Source organism: Alligator mississippiensis, chromosome 10 (genome assembly GCF_030867095.1).
Source record: "Alligator mississippiensis isolate rAllMis1 chromosome 10, rAllMis1, whole genome shotgun sequence".
Taxonomy (NCBI): Eukaryota; Metazoa; Chordata; order Crocodylia; family Alligatoridae; genus Alligator; species Alligator mississippiensis.
This window is the reverse complement of record NC_081833.1, coordinates 53,103,362-53,125,642: the sequence shown is the minus strand read 5'-3', so window position 1 is coordinate 53,125,642 and position 22,281 is coordinate 53,103,362. Positions and strand designations below refer to the sequence as shown.

The window sequence follows — 22,281 nt, the reverse complement described above, 5'->3', positions numbered from 1 at the left end:
TAGACCATCCTTTCATTGTGATGAACCTAAGTGCTGATTTGAGCTTCTGAATGTGGGATGGGGACATCTTTTGAAGGCAGTCCTGTTTGAAAATGAGGTTCTCTGATACAATTATCAGGCATACTGCCTTGGAAAGTCAATGCTTCTGTCTGCCTATAATGCAGTAGCAGGAACCATTAATCTTTCACTGCAGTATTATTTAGTGCACAATGCACAAATTCACTAATGCACAAAGTGCTTCTTTTAGGCAGGATTTTTTAAAAATGTACTTGGGCTAAAAAGAGAAGCCAGTTAACGTGAACATAGGCCAATGCAAATCCCTCACCTGGGAGATGGCTAAGTAGTCATAGGTGGAATGAAGTCCATCCAACTTGTACAGGGCTCTGTGACAGGAAAGCAGGATACAAAGGAGCAAAAACACAGCGGTCCTAAACATCCTGTTTGGGGAGAACAGATTTTTTCTAGTCCAGTCCAATTTGTTTGTGTGCTAATGAAAGGACATTAGACATGTAAGAAGGAAGTTGCAGCAACATAAAAATATTCGATATCAAAACCACCTGAAAATATTCAGCAAGAAACTCTCTAAACCACAGTAGCACTTTCAAAGGCAGAACTCTTCCCTAAGTGTCAAAAACATCATTCAAGAGAATCAGTAATGTGTAGTTATTTAATGAGTTAATCTCTCTCAGATATTTGAACTCTCAGAAGGGGTCCACCCCAGTAGCTATGTGACATCTTTGAAATGAGCCTTTCAAAATGACTATTAGGCTATATTAAAAAGCAGCTAATTTAAACTGAACTTTACCAGAATTCCCATCTGGATCAGATCGTGATTAATGAAAGGAAGAGTGGGGGTTTTGTTGTGGGTGAGCTCTTCTATAATTACTAAAGTCAAATCTATGATAGCCAATGGGCCAAACTATTCTTGGTGTCAGTAGAGTTACATTACTGGTAATTTGGGTCTGCATTTCATAAGGTTAGCCTCACTATTCTTTTTCAATGTTTGAAGCTATTAGTTGCGCTGTTTTACATCTGATCTAGCTGAGCATTATTTCAGTTACATATTTCCTAGAGAATGCAGAAGCTATTAAAAGCAAAGCCAAATGAGCAGTAGCAAAACTTTTCTACAAATATCTGTTCAGCTTCAAAAGCAAGTTTCTATTTGATCATGTTCTCTACCCTCTCTTTGCTGGCTAGAGACATCCAAATGCTAAAGTTTTACCAGTGCTAGTCTTGTAAAAGGGAAACAATAAACCCAAAGGCTTAACATCTTTGGCTTTTCAGACATGACAAAGAAAGAAAGCAATTGTTTTAAATTCAAATGCTTTAAACTTAATTTCACATGTTTTGTAGTGACAGTACTGTAGACAAATTATACTTTTCTCCAGCATGCTTTGTTGTATGCTGAACTCCAGTCAGACCATGCAGGGGCTTGTGTTTTGTTTTGTTTTTATCATTTTATGGCAAATGTTATTTTAACAGCTGATTTATTAATTTTAATAGAGAGCCAGAGCCTCAACTGATGTCATATATGACATTGCTCCACTGCCTTCAGGCATACAACAGCAACTTACAGCAGTTTTTTAAACTTTTATAGATTTTTATATCTAAAGTAGTCTATAAAAGAGGAATTTTTAACATAGGAATATATGAACTTCAGCAGATGTGCTCACTTCAATCAAGTAAACAGTATTTGATCCTATAACTTTTAATTAAAAATTCATTAATAAAAGAACTTGGAAAATAACTTCCAGTGATTTTCATATCTAGCCAGTATATACTATTTCCATTCATCCTAAACTGCAATAATATCTGGAGACCTCAGGTTTGAGTATTCAACCACTCTCTATGAAGCAGTTGGAAATCACCTACCATTTTCATTTTTAGTTGACATTTTTCATTCATAGTTTAAACAGCAGTGAAATGAAAGGTTCTTTTTGTATAAAGAAGCAGTATACAACTTAACTGTTTGTATTCTGTTGTTCAGCAGTTGGAAAACATCATTAAAGTTCCTTTCCATGCTGCTGCTGCAAGACTCTGAATTGTAAGGGTGAAGAACCTGTAAAATTGAAAAGGTCAAGAATGACATTCATCTATTCCACCTGTCAAATCAAGGGAATGTTAACAAAACTAGTCCCTGGTACAAAAGCTAATTTTCTACATGTATACAGTGCACATATTAGATCAAACCAAAATACATGTTTAAACCATAGAAAAGACCACAATGCTGCAGTGCATTATTTTCTGAGCAAGTCTCTTAGCAGATAATTTCAAGAACCCTAAACCAGCTAGTTTAATTGACCATGTAGCTAAAATATTTCAAAAGAAAAAAAAAATAGGAGTATTGAAACCACCCTAAAAATAAGATCTCATTTTTCAAAGCATTGGGGTTTTAGATCCAGAGCAATTTTTTTTAATCCTCATATAGTATTGTTTAATAGAGAGGACATCATTTAAAAAAAAAATCTGCCCCAGCTCTTATAACCAGACAGAAAATTCTTTATCTCAAAACAAATCTTTTGCACATGACCTGGATTTAATAATCCCACACAGTCAAGGATCTTTAACACCCAATTCCATGAAAGCGAGATTGTAGAGATGTATCAGACATCAGTGTTACTTGAAACTCTAGATGTTTGTAATCAAAAGTACAGGCATCTAACACACAAGCCAAAAGGATAGCTTTCTTAGGTCAAAACAGCAGGGGGTCTCATGTCTTATGTGTGTACCAGTCACTGCATTATACAGAGAATCACTTATCACTTAGAAAGGGAGCACAAACAGAAACCACTTTTAATCCAAAGCACATTGCATGCTCCTAGGGAACCCAGAGGTAAATCATTTCTAACCAAACAAATAATAAATACTGTTGTTCATTTTATAATTCTACTGATATACATGCTGTTAATGTACAATCTATATATACTACAGGAAGGCTGAACATCTAATCAAATTATTATAGGCAGCAGGGGCTCCAAATGCAAGATTTTTTTTCATTAATAGTCCTGTATGAGACTTCAATTTTGACTTGTCCTAGGTTATGTGATAAAAATGTGACAGAAACAATGTGACACAACCTATGACAATATTATATTAACTCAGAACATAGCTTTCTTGACTTTTATTTATTTTTTCTGTATTGCTATTTGACTTCTTCTCTAGTAGGAAATTATTACAAAGCCAAAAACAATATTGAAAATTCATTAAATATTCAGGTGTACAACCGTAAGTCTTTAATAAATGGTAATGACCTTCAAAACAGACATCCCAAAGATTAAGAGAAGTTCTCAAAAGATGGCATTTCTCACTAATTGAATGACTTAGAACAGGAGTTCTCAACTGGGGGTATGCGTACCCCTGGGGGTACTTGAGAAGGCCCTAGGGGGTACACGTGAGTGAGTGGGGACAGAGCGCCAACACGCAATATCCCATGCTGCCGCGCAGGTTCCCCCACCTGGCTGGACACGGGGGGGGAAGCTCGCACGTGGCGGCTGCCGCAACTCTGCATTCAGCTGCATGCCACCCCCACCCTCCCACTCCACGTTTGGCCACGCACCAACCCCGCCCCACAACTCCACGTCCAGCTGTTGGGGGTATACTGATCCAAAAAGGTTGAAAACTCCTGATTTAGAAAAAATATACACCCTATCTAGAAACAAAGAAGGCCTTTATACTACCTTAGTAAAGCCCCCTCTCCAACCTCACCCAAAAAGAACATCTGAGAAAACAAAACTTCAAACACTAAACTTGGAAAGGAAAAAATACCATACATCTACCCATACTTGTGTGATTCAGGGCCATCAGCCATTCTTATGTACACCAGCTACATGTTGGCGTTGGAAGATGTTTCTTTATTACTTTTGTCATTGGGAGTCAAAGTATTCTTTTAACACTGAGTATATGTACTTCCTTTCTCCATGCATCTTATGTGACTGGATCGGTTATTTTGGAGTTTAAGTTCAACAGAAGTCCTTGCAAAATATGGGCTTCATTGTTAATAAATGAACCCTAGAATATAAATGTCTAGGAAGCCCAAGTATATTAACAGCCAGGAGATCTTATTAAATGCAATTTTATAGTAAGAACAGATGGATTGGATAAATAATACTAAAAAATAAGCTTTTGAAAACCTTCTGCATCTGAACAAGCTGATCCAGAGATAATGCCAAAGGTACTTACTCACTGTTCAAGGAGTTGGAGAAGAGGTTACTTTACAGAATTTGAAGAAACACTAGAAATATCTAAAACTCAGTGTAAACAAGACAAAGGAATCACTACTTCAGAGCAACAAGGTCTAAGCATTTATTGTCAAGCAGAAAGGTTTAAACACTGTTACGGGGAATTGACTGAAGAATCAAAATACGTTCATCAAAGAATTATAAAGAAGGGATCAAGAAAACCCAGACAAATTTTAGTTTTGCACCTTTGCTAGGGGAAAGTTTATACAAAACAGCTTTCAACATTTAACATCAGGCTGGCTTGAAAAAACCATAATTTTTCTCCAGCTTATTAAGAAACCTGGCCACACAAAGTTATTATGAGTGATACTCCGATCCCAGTTCCATGGGGTTTGCACAGCCCTTCATCTGTATAAAGGGAAGCAAAGATCTCTGGAGAATAAATGCTGCTTCACTGCAAATCACTCCAAAGACTGAGCTACCCACCGTTTCTTTCCCCATTCCTTGACTGTAAGCATCACTTTGGCACCAACCAGATCCTGTCTGTCTGAGTAAGAAAAAGCCAACAGTTTGAGCCATGACCCTCTTCACAGTAATGCAGCCCTGGGAAAGATTCGTTATTAAAATGAAGGCTTTACTTTAAAATAGACATGCAGTAATTTAATATGTAAGATTGATAATCTGTTTACATGTAGCCATGATTTTTAAGACCTTACATTTAATTGTTTCAAGTCTGTAATGATTGGAAGCCACTTTTAGGCTCTGGGAAATACCATATTTGAGTTTAAAATATTCTATTAATCAAAGGTGCGGGTCACACATTCGAGCCTAGCCTGCGAATACCTAAGCACATATTCATGATGGCATGAGCCATTTGTCCTTTCTATTTTGACTTTGCAGGGCCATTTCCTCTCCTTTGTTGTGATCAAACGCCATCCTGCTGGTAAATACAGCAATTGACTAAATGGGAAAACAGTATTAAGAACCTGCTTAATACAGTCACCTATGGTACTTATCTGGCTGCAGTTCCATAGCATCTCACCACATCATCTGAGAGTTCAAATTATAACTTGATCACAGGAGATAAGTGCAAAAATCACTGCCCATTTTAATGAGGTTCTAGGGTTGCACTTGCAAAGCTCCCAAGGGTTCAAGTACTGCATACATGCCAAAAAATGTGCAGTATTATGATTTTGGTACAATTGGTAGCCTATAAAAAGAAAGACCCATGACTAGAAAAACAGAAGTTTTGCCAAACAGTACACTGAAGTGAAACTGTCAGAGGTCTGGGGGAAGTTGGAACAATACAAGCCCACGTTATACATAGCTCAAGCCAGTACTATTCTTGTCCCTCATTTAATAAGGCATTAGATGCACTAATCTCTTGTACATCATTTATAAAAATTGGTTGTCCTTGTAATGGGCAAAGAAAGGCCCTCAGCTAACACAGTAATGGGGAAACAAAATGCAGAAACCAAGAGGGAACATGAAAAAAAATCAATAGCTGCTGTTCATTACAAAATGGGAAGAGCGATTGGTCATTTGCCTTCACCGTGTGAGCAGAATCCCTAGTGGGTGAGCTGCCTGCTCAGGACTGCTGTCAGCGAGAGCCTTAAGAGGTGGGACCAAGTGGCTAAATGCACATACCAGCAGCAGAATATGCAGCCTCCCTGCCAAGGAAATAAATCCTGCCCGTGTACTCCACAGTGTGGGGCAGGCCTGGGAATAAGGCAACGTCGACACTGAAGGGGGGCCCTAACCAGCAGCCTAGACCCAGGGGCACTCTTCAGAGCATCCTTTGGGTGGGACTTATTTGCTCAGTGCCAATGCTGAGCACTTTGCCACCATGGTGTTGACATAGCCAGTAAGACAGCCTGGTCCATTGAGTCCAATCCCCTCCTGTTGTAGAAAACCATGTCATATAATCCTTTTTATAAATTGGCCAAGCTCCATCTGAAAAGCAATTTTGCTTTTTCCCTCAGTACTCTGTTTGGAAGGCTGTTCCCTGAATGTACCTCCAGACACAAATCATCATCTCTCTCAGCTGTTGTTTTGCTAGACTAAACAAGCCAAGTGCTTTTAGTAAGATACACTAGCTCCAGCTCAAGCTCTAGTAAGACAGACTTTCATTCAGCACAACATCCTCGTAGCCCTAATATGCCCCTCATCCAGTCAGAATTTATGTTTCTTAGACACAGGGGACTTGAATTGCACACGGTACACCAGAAGAGATAGCACCAGTTCCTAAACAATGGCATTAGTAATTGCTTGTCTCTACCACATATACCTCAACTGATGGGATTGCAATTTCCTTTTTCACCACCCCATCACACTGGATAGTAATAGGGAGCTCATAGGCATCCTGTGATTAGTACACTCAGATCCTCAGTCATTTCCAGCTGATGAGCTCCCAACTTGTAGCAGATTTTGTTGTTGGTTTTAGTCCCTAAATTAATGAACTTTCATTATGTACTGATTAATTTCATCCCACGCTTCAGACTTCAGGGTCCAGACACAATTTAACAACAGATTTTGCATACAGAACTTGTAGCTGGTTTCATAAGTTCCACTGAACAACCGGTTTATAAAGGGAAGGACATCAAATGCATCAGCTAGACATTCACTTTTAATTATTTTTTATATCATAGGATTCATTGTTCTGCAGCTACAGGACAATCTTCCTCCATTGTTGTGTTAGAGTAGATTGATAAGAGCTCTCAGATATATTTAATGAAGCCAGTTTAGTTCGCTATTTTCTTTAAAATGTGAAAATTTTGAAATCAAGTTTTCTGAATACTATACATTACATTACAAATAATATATATTCCCTTTATTGCAGATCTTCTGTTTGGCAAGGTTGACTGCGTTTATGCCACTATATTCTGAAATTAAAATCTAGGCTATATTATTTTAAGGATTTTGATAATGATAAGGATTTTGATCGTTGTACTCAAGCAAAACACTGATGGTATAATGCACTGTGAGGTTCCACTGTGGGGCCAAGCTTTCAAGCCTCCCACTTTGGGTTGCAGTTACAACCTAAACCCACAACTGGATCTGCAATTCAGTGTGCCCCCACATCTCTACTATGGGCTGAAACAATGCTACAGATCTAATCTATAGACTGTTGAGATGATTGCACCTTGGTCTTTTTTCCTAATCCCAGTATTGCTGCCCACAGTCTCTGCAGTTTTTAAACGGGAAAAATCCCCAAGCCACTGGTTGATTTTATTTCATTCCTGTCAGTTGAGACCGTGGGCAGCCTCCCAGAGCATGCAGCACCCCAGGAGCCCAGCAACAGGTATACTACCTCTGCCCACCTGGCAACCCCTCCTCCCATGCAAAGTCAGCCTGAGATGCCCCCAAACCTGATCACCTGCCATGAATAGAATGAAATTGATAAGCGGCTTGGGGTAAAATGTGGTTTAAAAGTGATGAAGATTTAATGCAACCCCCAGAATACCCCACTCCATGATAACCCAGAAGCAGGGGTCCAGTCACTCTCCCACCAAGCCACCTGGAGGAAAAGTCTTCTTAAGATAGTAGCCTGATCCAGAAACCTTGGACAGTCTCCCAAGAAAGAAGAAGCAGGGGTCCGGATAGCTCTCCCACAGCCCGTCCACCCTTTCACCTTCAAATCAGCCTGTGATACACCAAACCATTGCAAAGAATAGATGTGAATTGATAGCTTGAGGGAAAGTTCTCTTCAAAAGCCACAAAATGTCTGACAGCCACAGAACACCCAGCTCTCAGGAATACAGAAGCAGGGGTCTAGGCAGCCCCTTGCCCCCACAGACATCTGGACACCCCCATTCAGGGTACCAACATGCAGATTTTGGTAAAGTGTAGAAATGGTATTCATTAGCATCAATTCATTTCGACTTCCATTTTGCTGTTTTGAAGGGACAGTGTTTTGTTTTGCTGTTTCGAAGCACTGCTCCGTTTCATTTCATCAAAACTGTTGAGCTGTTTCGACGTTTCGCCCATGGGCTATTATGGGGAATCATGAAAACGCCTATAACTTTGTCTTTTCGTGCCTGATTCAGATGAAAATTGCAGGAATTGTATCCCCTTCTGAGAGCATAAAGCCTGCCAAGTTTCAAGGAGATAGGTGCAGGGTTTTTTGTGGAACTGCACCTCAAACTGTTCAAAGCAAAATTAGTATCACTTGCCAGCAGCGGCCCCCTGCTGTCATCCTGCATGCAGATCTGGGGGCCACTCCCCCCACTACCACTGCCACAGCCCCACAGCCCTTCCAGGGGATGTGGGTACCCAGATCTGCATGCAGGATGACAGCAGACTGCTGCTGCTGGCTGGGGCCAGCACCAGTACTGGGTTCTTCCCAGCACTCGGCGCAGGCTGTGCTGGGCAGACTTGGGTGCTGGCACTGGCCCCAGCTGGCAGCAGAAGCATGTTGTCATCTACATGCTCTGCAGCCAGTGAGTGCAAAGCTAAAAAAAAAAAAAAGCGCTTCCTTCACTCACCGGCTCTGGCAGCAGCGACTGGGGGCTCTATGCTTGGGAATCACCATCAACCCTCCCCTCCTCCGGCACCCACATGGCAGTTGCACTATCACACAGCTGGGACAGCTCCACATGTCAGCTGGAGCTCCCCAGCTCTCTGATCATTCCCCCCAGCTCTTCCAGGGGCAGAGTAGCTCCTGAATCTGCACATGGGGTCTCAACAGGCTGCTGCTGCTGGCTGGAGAAATAGCCCAGAGCCACCGCCATCCCCAGCTGGCAGCAGCAGCCTGCTGTCATCCTGCATTGTCTGGGGGCCTGCGCCCCCAAGGAACAGCTGGGGGACGCAATCAGAGAGCTGGGGAATTGAACCAGGAACTAGATGTCAATATGAGAGCAGCCCTTCCCTCCTCTTCCCCCTTCCTCTCTTTAGTTTCTGTTTAGCTGCAAGCAAGCCTGGCTTTTAAACTCAAAACATTTTGAAACTTTCAAAACATTTTGAGTGCCCTCATTTCGTTTCAAAGCTGTTTCGAAGCCTTTTATTTAATTTCAATTTCGCTGTTTTGAGCTAGAAACATGTTGAAACAGCTTTGAAATGAAACACCTGTTGAAATTTCACACAGCCCTAGTATTTATTAAACTCAATGTCATTGAGGAGAAGGAGAAGAAAATTGCAATAGCAGGCAATTGACACCTGCTTCTTCCCCAGAATCCAGCCAGCTGGGGTCTTCTTTCCCAGCTCGGGGAATACTGGGGAAACTGGAGCACTTGCCAGTGGGAGACAGGCAGAGCTGGGTATTCACTACCACCCTTTGGTGGTATTTTGACAGCACTGTACATCACTCCAGTGCCTAAAAGGTAACTGTTCTGCTTATTACCCTTGTCAGCGTACGTGAAAACAAGTCTAAAGCAGGACAGTCGTGAACCGGTTCTCAGTCAGTGACATTCTTGGAATGGTTCAAGTGTTATATCTGCCCTCACGCTAGGCATATGGTGAGGATCAGACCACCTGCAAATACTGAAGATACTCTAAAGATCTGGTCTGCAGTAGTGCAGGGCCTCATGGCAGGAAAACTAAAAAAACACACAGGAAAAGCTCCTAGATAAACATGGAGGAGAACTGGGATTGGCAGCAGTCCAGTTAACCCAGAAACCTTAAATAAGGTAGTTCTCCATAGCATGCTAGGAACACTAAAATTGTGTGAGCACACAAATGTCTCCTTTTTTTTCTCTAAATGAATGTTTGTGCATTTGTGGGAAGGCTTCACCTTTAGTTTGAAGACTGCTTAACCAAAGATTTCCCCATATAAAAACCCTCCCTGCATAAGGTGCTGCAGCTGAATCACTGCCAGCTGACAGCTTATCTTTTGCCTCTAGCATTAGTGAGGGGATATTGATCAACTGCACAGAAGTGATCCTACCCCTTTTTCGATGTGTTTTGATGAATTGGAGAGAACCTCTATATTATACAAGGAAAACAGAGTTAAGTTCAATGTACTTTGAGAAGATCATTATTTAAGATGGGCTAATTTAGGGGTAATTAGATGTATTTAGGTGTTACCCAGATTCCAAGACAGTCTTTCTAGAGACAACAAAGATGATGCCTTTCATAATTCAGAGGTAAATGATTTAAATTAAAATACGCAACTTTCCAGCAATTAGTGCCCAAGTAGAAATTCAGGGGGGCTTTTGGTCAATGCCCAGATACTCTCTCAAAATGTAGGCAGAGCAAATGCACACTTTAACCTTAATTCAGCACAAGTCTTATGCTGACGTTTAAGGTAGCCTAAGAGTGATGCAGTTTAAAGCAGAATGTATGATAGTCCCATTAAAGTCAATAGCAATTAAGCAGTCTGTTTAAAGTCAAACATGTGTTTAAATGCTTTATTGAATCCAAGCCTTTATCAGCTGCCTATTTCACTAGAGCAAGATATATTGAAAAGGGAATGTTTCCCTTTTATGGGATTTGCTGCCAGCTCCAGACATAGTGAATATTTATACTTCAGCCATTTTGATAGCTAATGTGACCTTTCTGTTGTACATTTTACATTGGTGCCTGTATTTTACTTCTGGTGTTAACATTCTTTCCAGTCCATCTTCTACTAACAAGCAATACTTAAATATATGCAAATGTACTATTTTTGCTGATGTTTAAGGAACATTTTTAAGGTCACCCTCTTTGATCTATCATACAGCTCTAACAAATTTATGCACCATATATTCTATCACTACTTGTTTTTATCTAGATCTGTCTTCTCTGATTGTATTTGAATGGGTTTATTTTCTATTTTAAATAAAAGATTTATGCTTTAGCTGTCAGAGTTTGCCTTTATTTGAAAATTTAATCTTGTTTCTAGAAGTCTAAATTAATTTATTAGATTTAACTGTCCCTTGCGTGTCTCTGTGATAGCAGAAGTGTATTTTTGTCTCTGAATACAGTGCATAAGCTAAATGCACTCTTCTTAAAGTTAAAGCAAGGAACTTTATTAGTCTTCCCACTAAAATATAGTCAGACTAAAAATCAACACTGGTATTTTTAATCTATGGCAGGGATAAGGGACACTGTCTGATAAGTAAATATGGCAAATGACAATTAAATAGCTTCAGCTGCTCTGGAAAAGGGTTTATAACAAAATTTACATTCTTGTAGCACATCCCTCACACTTCGGTTGAGTAAGTATGATTCTATACCATAATATCAATGGGCAACATTTTAATCTTTCATATGCCTGAGTTTACATGAAGGGAGTCTGGCCCAACATTTCCAATAGATCAGAAGCTTGTTTTTTTTAATTCTGTGTGGTATTTTATGGATTCATGGCCAGTTCTTCACTATTATTTAAGATCACTAACTTTATAATGTTAGGCTCACACTATACTGAAACTTCAGGGATTCTCAAGAACAGACGTACTGCAGTTATAAACACAGTCTCTCTCTGAGGCCCAAATAGCTTAGGTCACTGTTTTGTGACTTTTATTAAAAATCTTTTCAAATTTGATCTGCCCACTATTAGCCTCTTCCCTGATTATTATGTTCCCATAAGTACTTGAGTTTCACAGAGTTCCAAAGTATTTTGTTCTTCTCTCCTCCAAAAAACAGAAGCGTTCATATTATATATGTAAAGATATTCAAATGAGAGCCCTGGGCCTTTTACAAAAGGGCAAGATACATGTCCAGCTCCTATATTGGCACTGCTAGTGAAAGCAGAGAGTTTTTCAGCCATGTTTTCTGTAAGACAACCAAGAGCTTGGAGCACAAGGACTGGACAATTGTCACACCAAGCTAAACGGAACATGTGAAGATCAATATTTATTTAGCTATTTTACTAAAAGCTTAGAAGCATAGTAATTAATTTGTATCCAGGTTCCATTAATTAAACATCTTGCAGATTGGTCTCTTGAGGAAGAGATGAAAAATTGATAATAAAAATACAAATAACATGTATATACTGCTTTTCATCCTAAAACATCCTAAAAATATGAACTGGCAAATAAGCTACAAATGAGTCTCTTCACCCACACTTGGTTGAGCTGCTATTTCCAGGGTGAAACACGAGTGCTGTTTAACATGGGGAAGTTGGTAAGGGACCCTATGGGCACCTGACAATGTAGGTTGAATTCCAGTGGGAGAGCAGAGGGTTACTGGGCTGGAATTTGTTCAGGGCACTAGAGTCATTGTCTCCACTTTTACACAAAAGAGCTAGCAGATCCCAAATGATCACTGCAGTGATCAAGTCCCTGTTTCTTCCATATTCTCTGAAAGAGCCAAATGAAAACAATCAGAAAATATGATCTCCTCATAAGGAACCATAGGGAAGTATAAAAACAAAGGCGGCATTCTCTCACAATTCTCTCAGAAACACTATAAGAGATACTGAAGGAATTGGTAATGAACATGATCTGCCACTTGTAACATATAGGTAGGTAAAACCTAAAAAGCAACTTACAAGGGTCTTTGTGGATATAACAGTCAGTACATGAACGATCAGTCTAACCTGTCATCTGGAAGCAAGTCCCTCCACAAATCGTTCATTCTAAATATAAATTTAAAGGTATTAGGGTTTTATGTCTCGTAATTTAAATAGAAAAAAATGCCAATCCACAGCTTTGTTTGCCCTGACAATTTTTCACAGCCCACAAAAAAATAACAGGTTGGGGCACAAAATACTCCCAGAACTTCTGCTCTGGATAGACTCTTTGAGACTCAACCAGAGAAAGTCCAGAGTTTGCATCCCCTCTCCACAATCTTGCACATCACTCCACAGTTCTCATCTTCCTACAAGGTCCAATCTGGCAAGGAACTACCTATGCTGGAGTGCTCTACTAGTTTAAGCCACACCAGGCATGTCCAGACAAGCGCACACATGTTCCCCCAGGGACAAATAGCAGCAGCACATAGTTGTGCTGCTGCTACTTGTCCCCAGGGAACACCCATGCACGCACACTCTGACACATGGCAGGTTGACCTGGGTGGGGTAGGGGAGGCTGGGGCCAGTACCTGGCCTGGACCCAGCAGCTTTATCTGGGGTCCTGGGGGCCTGCTGGGGCTCCAGTGATGAAGATCCAGCACATGGAGCTTTTTTCAGGCACAGGTTTTTCTGACACTGGGATCTCCCAGTGTCAAAACATCCACCGCACTGCAAATTAGCAGCGCTGTGAATGCCTACATGTGTGGTGCGTGAGGTTTGTGGCACCACAGATGGGTCTGCCGTACTGCATCCCGCACGGGCACACTCATCTGGACACATCCACTGGTTTCTCCACATTCAACTGTGTAGCTTGTGCTTTTACAAAGACCCTTTATATAGGAATCAGCTTCATTTGGTACTCACTTACTTTCAGCCAGTTTCAGATATTCCATAAATACTTCCACCTTTATGTCAATCTCTATCAGTTACTTAACAGAATCTAGCCACTTATAGAGAAGAAGTGTATCCTTTCTAAAGATGCTTTTGAATCCCATCTGGGGCTTTGCTTCAGGAAAGCACTTAAGTGGGCAAGTAAGTGCTATGTTTAATAGGAATGCTTTCTTATATATGGGCCACAGGCTACTGAAGTTAAGCACTTGGACTCTTACTAGTTACCCTGGACTCCTACAGGAGTACCTATGCACACAAGGCAGTTAGCAGAAAACAGGAACACTCCAGACTGTCCCCACCCTCTAGCTGCACTCATCAAACTTATGTACCCCCTCTTCCAAATCCTATTGTGACTTTTTTCCATACTCATGAACATATTGAGTGGCTCCTAATATCTCACCATCCTCATGTAAACAGAGTTCTACAATCGAACGGATTCTTTAATTGTTCGTGAACAATAGTTTTAGCTCATTGTAGAAAGAAAGCTGTGATGCTGTGGCCCACATCTCTGTAATTATATGCTACTATCATTTCTATTTCTCTATTCATTGTAAGTGTTTACTACAATGAAGAAGGAATGAGTTATTGCTAGATTCTCATCTCTGGTAGATTTTATAAGCATTACATCATGATCAGGAGTACAATATGCAGCAAAAACATGCCTATACTATACTAAGATTAAATGTAACAGGTACAACAGTCAAGGTTATGCCCATTCATGCTAATATGACCTTCAATTAGTGACGCACACGTGTCAACAGATCTAGCTATTTTATCAGACACGCACTCCAGCATTAGGAAAGGTTTGTATCCTAGAAACAGATTCTACTTTGAGGTGACCTTCTACTCAGGCAGGCTCATTAGGCAAAACAATAAGAGAAAGTGCAGCTACTTCCTTATGAGTCTTCAATATGTTTTAGGGGCTTCTAGAATTATAAACAATAATTTATTCCACAGGTCCATGGTCAGTGCTAAATATTGTATAACTGCTTACTGTCTATATCCCTATGCCTTTTCCAAAACATAGAGGGGCACACTGTTTTCTAACCAAAAGCAGTTAGGTGCTTTCCACTGCTGCCCAGATTTCCAAACAATGCACCAGTCACACAATCAGAGCCAGATTTTCAGAAGCACTCAGCTCACATTTAATTTAATATTTAAGTGCTGAACTCTCCTTGTTGTCAGCCAGGGTTTCCAATGAAATGATGAAACACCCCACCAGAATGTTCTCTATTTCTTGGGTGACCATATGGGACCATGGAAAATCTGGGACACTGCCCTTCTTCCCTGCCCTGCTCTCCCAGGTGGGACAGAGCTGACCAGGGCCTCAGTTCCCTCCAGGCCCACTAGAATCTCAGTGGAGAAAGCATCCAACCTGAGCCCAGGTATTACCTGGTCCCCCACTGCCACCCCAGCAATTCTGCCTCCCTCTCCACCCACCCTCTTCCCTCTGGCTCCATCCTCCATCACATTTCCCAGCCACCTTCATCACAACCCTCAAAGCCCAGGGTGGGTCTCAAACCTATGGAGAGTCAATGCCACTGCCCTGTACCACCAGGGGCATGGAGCTGGTATTCCCCACCCTGGGGAGAGCCCAAGTGAGCTGGCAGCAGCCAGCACCATCCTTGCCTACCGGCCTGGCTGCAGATGGCAGAAAGATGCTGTCAGGGTGGTGCACACTGCCACCAGGGCCAGGCTGAGCATGCTGAGCTCCTCAGGCCCCTGCTACACCCCACCAAGGGCAGCACTGGGCAGTGCTCAGCACACAGCCCAGTCACATCTGCACATAGGGCCAGGACTAAGGGGCAGAGCTGAGCAGCATCATGCATGGCCCACGCTTGTGAGCCCCCACAAAGATGGCATACATCCAGGTAGAGCATGTGGGGGTTGGGTTTGCCTGGAGGGTGGGGGTGCTGCCCACAAAACACTTAGGAGAGTGAGTTAGGGGCAGCCAGGATTGCTCGGGCAGCGGGGCAGCCTGGAGGCATCCCACTGGACAAGGCAGGGGCACAGCACCAGTTCCCACAGCCTGAGTGAGCCAGTGGGAACAGGGGCTGGAGCAGAGCCCAGAGCTGCCCCCATCAAACATGGGTCCCTGGCAGCTGATGTGGGAGGGGAGGAGGGAGCCCAGCCCCTCACGGCAGGGTCTGAGCTGCCCCACCAAGTTTCCAAGTCCTGGCTTTGTTTTGGTCTGCTTCCTTGGGGGCTAGGTTAGGGGAGTTTAGCTCCCCAACATCAACTACCAGGGTGGTGAAGTCCTTGGACAGTTTTAGGCCAGCTGAGGCACACTTTTTTCCAGCTCTTGGGGTTCAGCTCCAACCATAGGAATCAGGATTTCTCCTTAATGGGTTTGGTAGGTTGGACCAGAATCTGCTTTCCTGGTGCCAGTGGGCTCAGAAGAGGCAGGGGTGCACTGGATTGGGGGGTCAGTTCCTCTATTGTGTTCCTCACTGTGGGTTGGGGTAGAGTCATCCTCTCCCTGCATGGGTGGGGCATGTCCTTGCTGCAGCTTGCTTCTTCCTTGAGCACTGACCAGCCATATGAGTGAAGCTGCCACAGGTCTCCTCTGTGGAGAGGTATACCATACACTACTGCTCACCCTGGGTGTGCTACAGGGTGGTTTTCAAGGATCCCTCCCCTCCTGGATCATAAAGATTTGCCTCTGGAAGGACAGGGCATACTTGAACTCAGGGATTTTACCGTCAAGTGAGATTTTATAAATGGGGCTCATTATCACGGCATGCCAGATCCTCAGCTAGTTTGTTGTCATTGAGATACAGGGGAAACATCAGTCAGTATGACTTTTATGGCCAGGTTGTCCAAAGGCAAAGTGGGGATGAAGGCGCCCGTGCTTGTGATACCTTGTTCCACCACCCTGCTCACAGGGTTTAGGGAGCTTAGAAAAGTCGTGGGTATTCTGTTAACCCTGGAGGCATGCATAGCTGATGTTGCTGTAGCCCACCAGCTTCCCAGCTGCTCAGCTTCATTCCTCCACTCTGACAAAGGCAGGAGCAAAGAGGTACAGGCCATGAGATCTTGAGAGATTTGAAGATTTTGACTGTTAGAGCTGGCCGTTCTGGCATGGAAAGAGATAAACAAGAGCTCTCCAGATACTCTTTCAGTGTATATGGGAAGGGAAAGGGGAAGAGGAGCCAAAAACACAAGCAGAGAAAAAGAAACAAGAAGTAAAAAGGGCAAAAGAGAAGAGAAATAAGGTAAGAAATACAAAAATCCTGAAATAAGGGGGCAGAAAAGATTAGGGAAGGGAGGAGACTGACAAAGCTTTAGTTTTGACTCAGAGGTGGGGGGGAGGTGTCTGTTGGGGAGACAAAAATGGTAAAAAAAGGGGGAGAGAGAGAAAGAGAAAGAGAAAAAGTGAGTGGAACATGCTGAGAGATGATCACAAGGTGAAGTATTTAGTCTATGTCTCCCAGCCAGAGATGGGAATAATGGGGTGAGATGAACGTGCCAAGGATCGCCAGGAAAGGTTGGCAGTTAGGTAAAAGGAAATATGCGCTCAGAACTCTCACTGTTTTAAAGTTTTCGCTACACTTTTTGTACCTGTGGGTGAAAGAACAAATCCTATTTTAGGAAGAAGCTGTTCCAGAGCCACTAATCACACTGTCAGATACCAAATTCAGTTAGGCTTATTGGCTTAGATGGTTGCAATCAGAGGGCACTTCAGCCTAGTGACAGTCTAGGAGTGACTTGATTCTGTGTTTCAACCCAGAGCGAGGTGCTGGAAGCCCTCCCTGCCCGTCACCACACAGCACACAGAAGACACACTAAAAACACGCAGGAGCTAAGACACACACCAACACACATGTCACACTCATGATGACCAAGCTATTTGACAGGCTCTGTAAAAATACTGATGTTAAATAAAGGTGGCCAGAAGTCAACTCTAAGCAGAGGGCTAAAGAAAAAAAACGTACTAAAAGAGTAAAAGCCATTGGACTGACATGTGCTCTCACTCACACTAATGCAAATAGGGAGTAAACATACTGGTATAGGCAGCATTACTATAGATCAGGATGAGAAATTATTTCAGGTGGAGAGCCGTTTAAAGATTTTGGCGAGCTGTTGAGGGCCTCATAGGTAGCCCCACCCCTTAATGGTTGCCCTGTCCCCTTGTTGCCATCTTGGGACTGGAAGTCCCACCCCTATCACCTGACCTTTGCCACTGGAAGTCCCTCCCGTTAGCCCCGAAATGATCCTTTGCGGATAGGGGGGATGTCAACTTAGAACCAGAAAAAAAAACAAATTATACACTAAAAGTCAAACACGTACTATAATATTTTAATTTTATTACGAAAAATATTTCTCATGATTTGTGTTTGCGTACTGTATATAGAGGTGATTGCATAACAGCTCAAAAATAAATTCTTGGTCTTGTATATTGTGTGTACGTGTGCATGTTGGGATGTGTGTGTGCATGGCTGGGTGTGGATGTGTGCGTGTGCGTGTGCATGGTGGGGGGGTGTGCTGGGGTATGGATGTAGTGGGGTTTGTGTGTATGTGTTGAATGAGTATGGTACATGTGTGAAGGGGTGGGGGGTAAGGTGGGAGTGCATGGTGTGCATGTGTGGTGGGGTGTGGGTGCATGGTAGGGTGTGGGTGTCTGGGGGGAGCTGTGAGGGGATGCAGCTGTGTGTGGGGGGCATAGGGTATGTTGGGGATTGTGTACATGTGGTGGGTTGTGGGGCCAGGGTGTGGGTATGTGGGGTTTGTAGGATGTGAGGGAGGGTAAGGGTGTGTGGGAACCCTCCCATACTCCCTCCATGGTGCAACAGCAGCAGGCAGGGTGCTCTGGGCGCTGGTGCCCGGCGGGGCATGACTCAGTCTAGCGCTGCACATCACAGTGAAGGGCACAGCCTCCATCGAGCCATCTGTATTGCCAGTGCTCCCTGCCACTCAAGTGCAGACCCCGCACTCGCCAGGCACAGGAAGGAAGCCCCAGGTGCAGAAGCCAGCTGCTTCTCCAACCCTCATGGGAAGGCACCTGGGGCTTCCCTCCCCTGCCACACAGCCCCGGAGGGGAAGGCAGCCAGCTGCAGTGCCTGGGGCTTCCCTTCTGTGCCCAGCGAGTGCAGGGGGCTGCGGGAGAGTGACAGGGAGCACCAGCAATACAGACAGCCCAATGGAGGCTGCACCCCTCACTGCGACATGCAGTGCTGGCCCGAGTTACGTTCCACTGTGTACCTGCACTCTGAGCACCCTGCCTACTGCTGCAACTGCCTGCGGGGCTCTGCACTATGGGGGTCCCCACCTCCCCACACACTGCCCACCCCCCTGGGGCACAGGCTCTGTTCTGCTGCCAGCCCCAGCCCCATGCTCTGTGCTCCTGCCCAGCTGCAGCTCTGCCCCTGCCACTTTCCTACCTGCTTCCTGGATCCAACAGGAGACCAGGGAGGAGGAGCAGGTCTCTGGGGGCTGAAGCAGTGGCAGTAGCAGCCCTGCCTGGAAGCTGTGTGCTGACAGGGCATGTGCCCTTCTGCCCATGAGGGTGGGAGTGAGGCACAAAAGGGTATGTTTGGGGGGGTGTACACATGGGAGTCTCACTCCCACCCTCGTGGGCAAAAGGGCTGGGCAGGGTGCAATTCATGGGGGGGGGGGCACCCCGCAGGCCAGATGACAGTGCTTTGTGGGCTAGATGTGGCCCATGGGCTATATTTTGCCCGCCCCTGCTATAGATTTATGCTGAGCTAATGATATAGAATCTGACCTGTTGTTTGTATCACAAGTTATTGTTGGATATAAGAATATGGAATCTGACTTACTGATAGTATAATTGTACTGAAAATGATAGAAGAATTTGTGAGATTTATGGTCTGGAACAATATCTGCACCACTAAGAATACTGAAAAAGTATTGCAGACTTATTCTCCTTCAAGTTCCTGTCTCCTTGTATTCCACTGACTTTAATGGATTCATGACAGTTTGCACCTGCTGAGGATCTGGTCTTGTGAAACTATAAATAATATGCCACAGGTCATCAGATCACTGTAGACTGACAGTGTATGAGCTGTAATCTGAGACTGCTTTTGTGCATTGCTGCATCTACACAATTTCCTTTTTGCTGATAGACACTCTCAAATATTTTCAGATTCTCCCTTCCTCTGGAACCTTTCTCCTCCTTTCAAACTGTGTTTTTTATTTTAGGGGGTTTTTTTTCTGTTGTCCCCCAAATCTATAGCCACTGCCACCACTGGCTCAGAGGGAGGAAGGATGTACATTTGTAGGTTCACAGCTCCACAGTACCTGCACTGAAAACAACTGAATTCAGGAAGAGCAGCAGAGGCCTATCTTCAGCTTATATTGCAGAAACTTCTTCCTTAACAAAAATGTACTGTTAAACTGCTGTAGGGGAGGGAAAGTATTTTTAATCATAATTTTACTGTAAGCCCTAAAATGAATCATCATAAATCTTTTTAATTTGAAAGTGTCACTTCTGTTTGTATGAAAAAGCACTTTGTGATCATAAGATTTATAGGACTTGGTGTTTTGTATATTTTATTTTGAAGAGTGTAATATTTATGACTTTTTAATCAAACTGCAATTAACTATACAATAGCCAGAAAGCTTGTCCCTTTGCTAATGCCTGTCATTCTTAGTATTTAAGTGAGATTCCACAGTTCACGAACCTTTTTTTCTTTTTCCTGTTTTTGTTTGTTTATTTGTTTTTTTGCGGTGGGGACAGAGGTTAGGTTTGTGGTCCATTATCTCTTTCTTAATCAATATAATTTTCAATCTTCAAAATATTTAGCAAGTTCACAGACTGCAGTATTTGCTTGGTGAAATACTTGAGGAATTTTCACTAAATTCTTTAATTAGCTGTCTGTCTGGGAATAATTATTTGCTTCTCAGTGCCACAAAAAGGACCATCAGTAGTTCTTGTAGCACTATCACCATCTACCGTCTCACTATGGGATAACATCTACAAAAGGAAAATAATTTGTAAAAACTGCATCATCCTTGTGCCTTCATGCCACAGGGCTCTCAATATCTTTACATTTAGACATTTAAACAAGTTCTTTAATGGAAGGCTTTTGTTTCTGCATTCTGGTCCAAGAGGCTTATTCGGCACTACTCTTCAAAGCTCCCACTGATTTTAAGTGGCAGGAACATGTGCTTTCCTGCACAAGAACGGTTCCAAAATTTTGCTCCCTCCAAGGAAGCAACAGACCAGAAAAAGCACTAACTACAACTCGTAATGTGATAGTTTCACATCTAGCACAATAGAGTCCCTGTCCATGATCAGAGTTCCTAGGCACTGCAATCACACAAATAATAATGGACATCATGAAGCCAAGACTGTGGGCTAAAATGACTTGGTACTCACCAGCTCAAGAAGATGAATGTTTTTCACCATGCTGTTTTGCCATAGTTGCACAGCATAAGGTGACTGAGTGCAGCTTCCTCAATGTAAAGGGGATAGAGGAATATACTGAGTGTTGTCTACCAGAACTGCCTATCTTTGAACGTATCCTGCATGTTGGTGTGAAAGAGCTCAAATGCACTGAGCTCCTAACAACGCTGCCAAAGCATTTCAGAGACATGCACGTGAAAAGGAGGTTTAGTTGCCTCCAGGTAAGGCAACAAAGACCTGTCTTGTCAGACTGGTTGATGCAGGTTGGGCTTCCCTCTGTTCATAGCTTTGTTGTTTTCTCACGTGTGTGTTCAATAACTGTTAGAGAGCCTGAGGTCTGTGAAAGGTGCTTTTATGTATAAAAATCAAGCTGCATAAGTGTAAATATGATAACACCTTGCACACAGGTAGCACAAGTTTTGACTTGCTGACGTAGTATGCTCAAACTAGCCGGATTCATTTTTACTGACGTACTTTATCAAAGCTGTATTTTGGCTTTCCACAAAATGCAGATCATCAGCTGTTTACAATGAACTGACGTATATTAACATTTTCATTTGAAAAATAACTATTCCTTTGTACCCATTCAATAGTAACATATTCTTAAAGCTGGAATTAGCAATGGTTTCTACAGTGATTTAATCTATTGCTTTGATTTATCTATGGAGGGGTCAGTCTATAAACACTGGCATCAACTAGAATTGTGCTTGGGCAATGCCCAGTGGTTGAAGTTACTAAGGCAAGGAAGCAGAGCTCCACTGCAAACAGGAAATCTCTTATCCAGCCTTATGTGACCAAAGATTTAAAAAAATGTAGCCTTTGACCCAACTGGATTCAGTGATAGTGGAATCCACAGGACCAATGTTCATTTACCAGTACATTGAGATCAGGGAGCAGCTGGCTGAGGTGCAGAGTGCCTCAGCTTGGGGGCCCCACAGTGCACAGAGACAGGACAACAGGCAGCACTGGGCTGCCTGCTCCCCCATCTCTGCATTTGCCCCAGCACTTGCCACTTTGGTGTGGTTTGTGCAGCTTTTTTTCCAGGTTTTTCTAGGATTTCTGGATTTCCCAGTAGCCAGTTTTGCCCCAGCACTGCAAAGCAGCAGTGCTGAGCACTGATTAATGTGCAACTCGTGTGGTTTGTAGCACTGCAAACCTCTTTGCAGCATCACAAGCCACATATGCCTGTACAACTGAATCCAGCCAGAATGTGTAAAGGGGTCTTAGTATAAATGGAAATTGGGTCCAGTGACACTTGTAGGTTAGTCACCTCTCTGAATTGTACATAAAACATCAATGTTCACTGTTTCAAAAGGCTTGTTCTTTTAATCACTTCCTACAAGCAAGTCCTGCAAAGTCTTAAACATCTCACCCAGCTACACAGCTACATTGCTGATTATTTTACAAACATAAAC

General features: G+C 43.0%; 1 long non-coding RNA gene across 1 annotated transcript in view; it reads right to left on the bottom strand.

The window, feature by feature from the left end:
* Nucleotides 1-1,674: 1,674 nt before the first annotated feature.
* LOC109285666 (uncharacterized) overlaps nt 1,675-22,281 on the bottom strand; it is a 36,523-nt gene continuing 15,916 nt past the window's right edge. The window contains exon 4 of the long non-coding RNA XR_002093475.2: nt 1,675-2,059. This is a non-coding gene — a long non-coding RNA (uncharacterized LOC109285666). The remainder of the gene's footprint in view (nt 2,060-22,281) is intronic.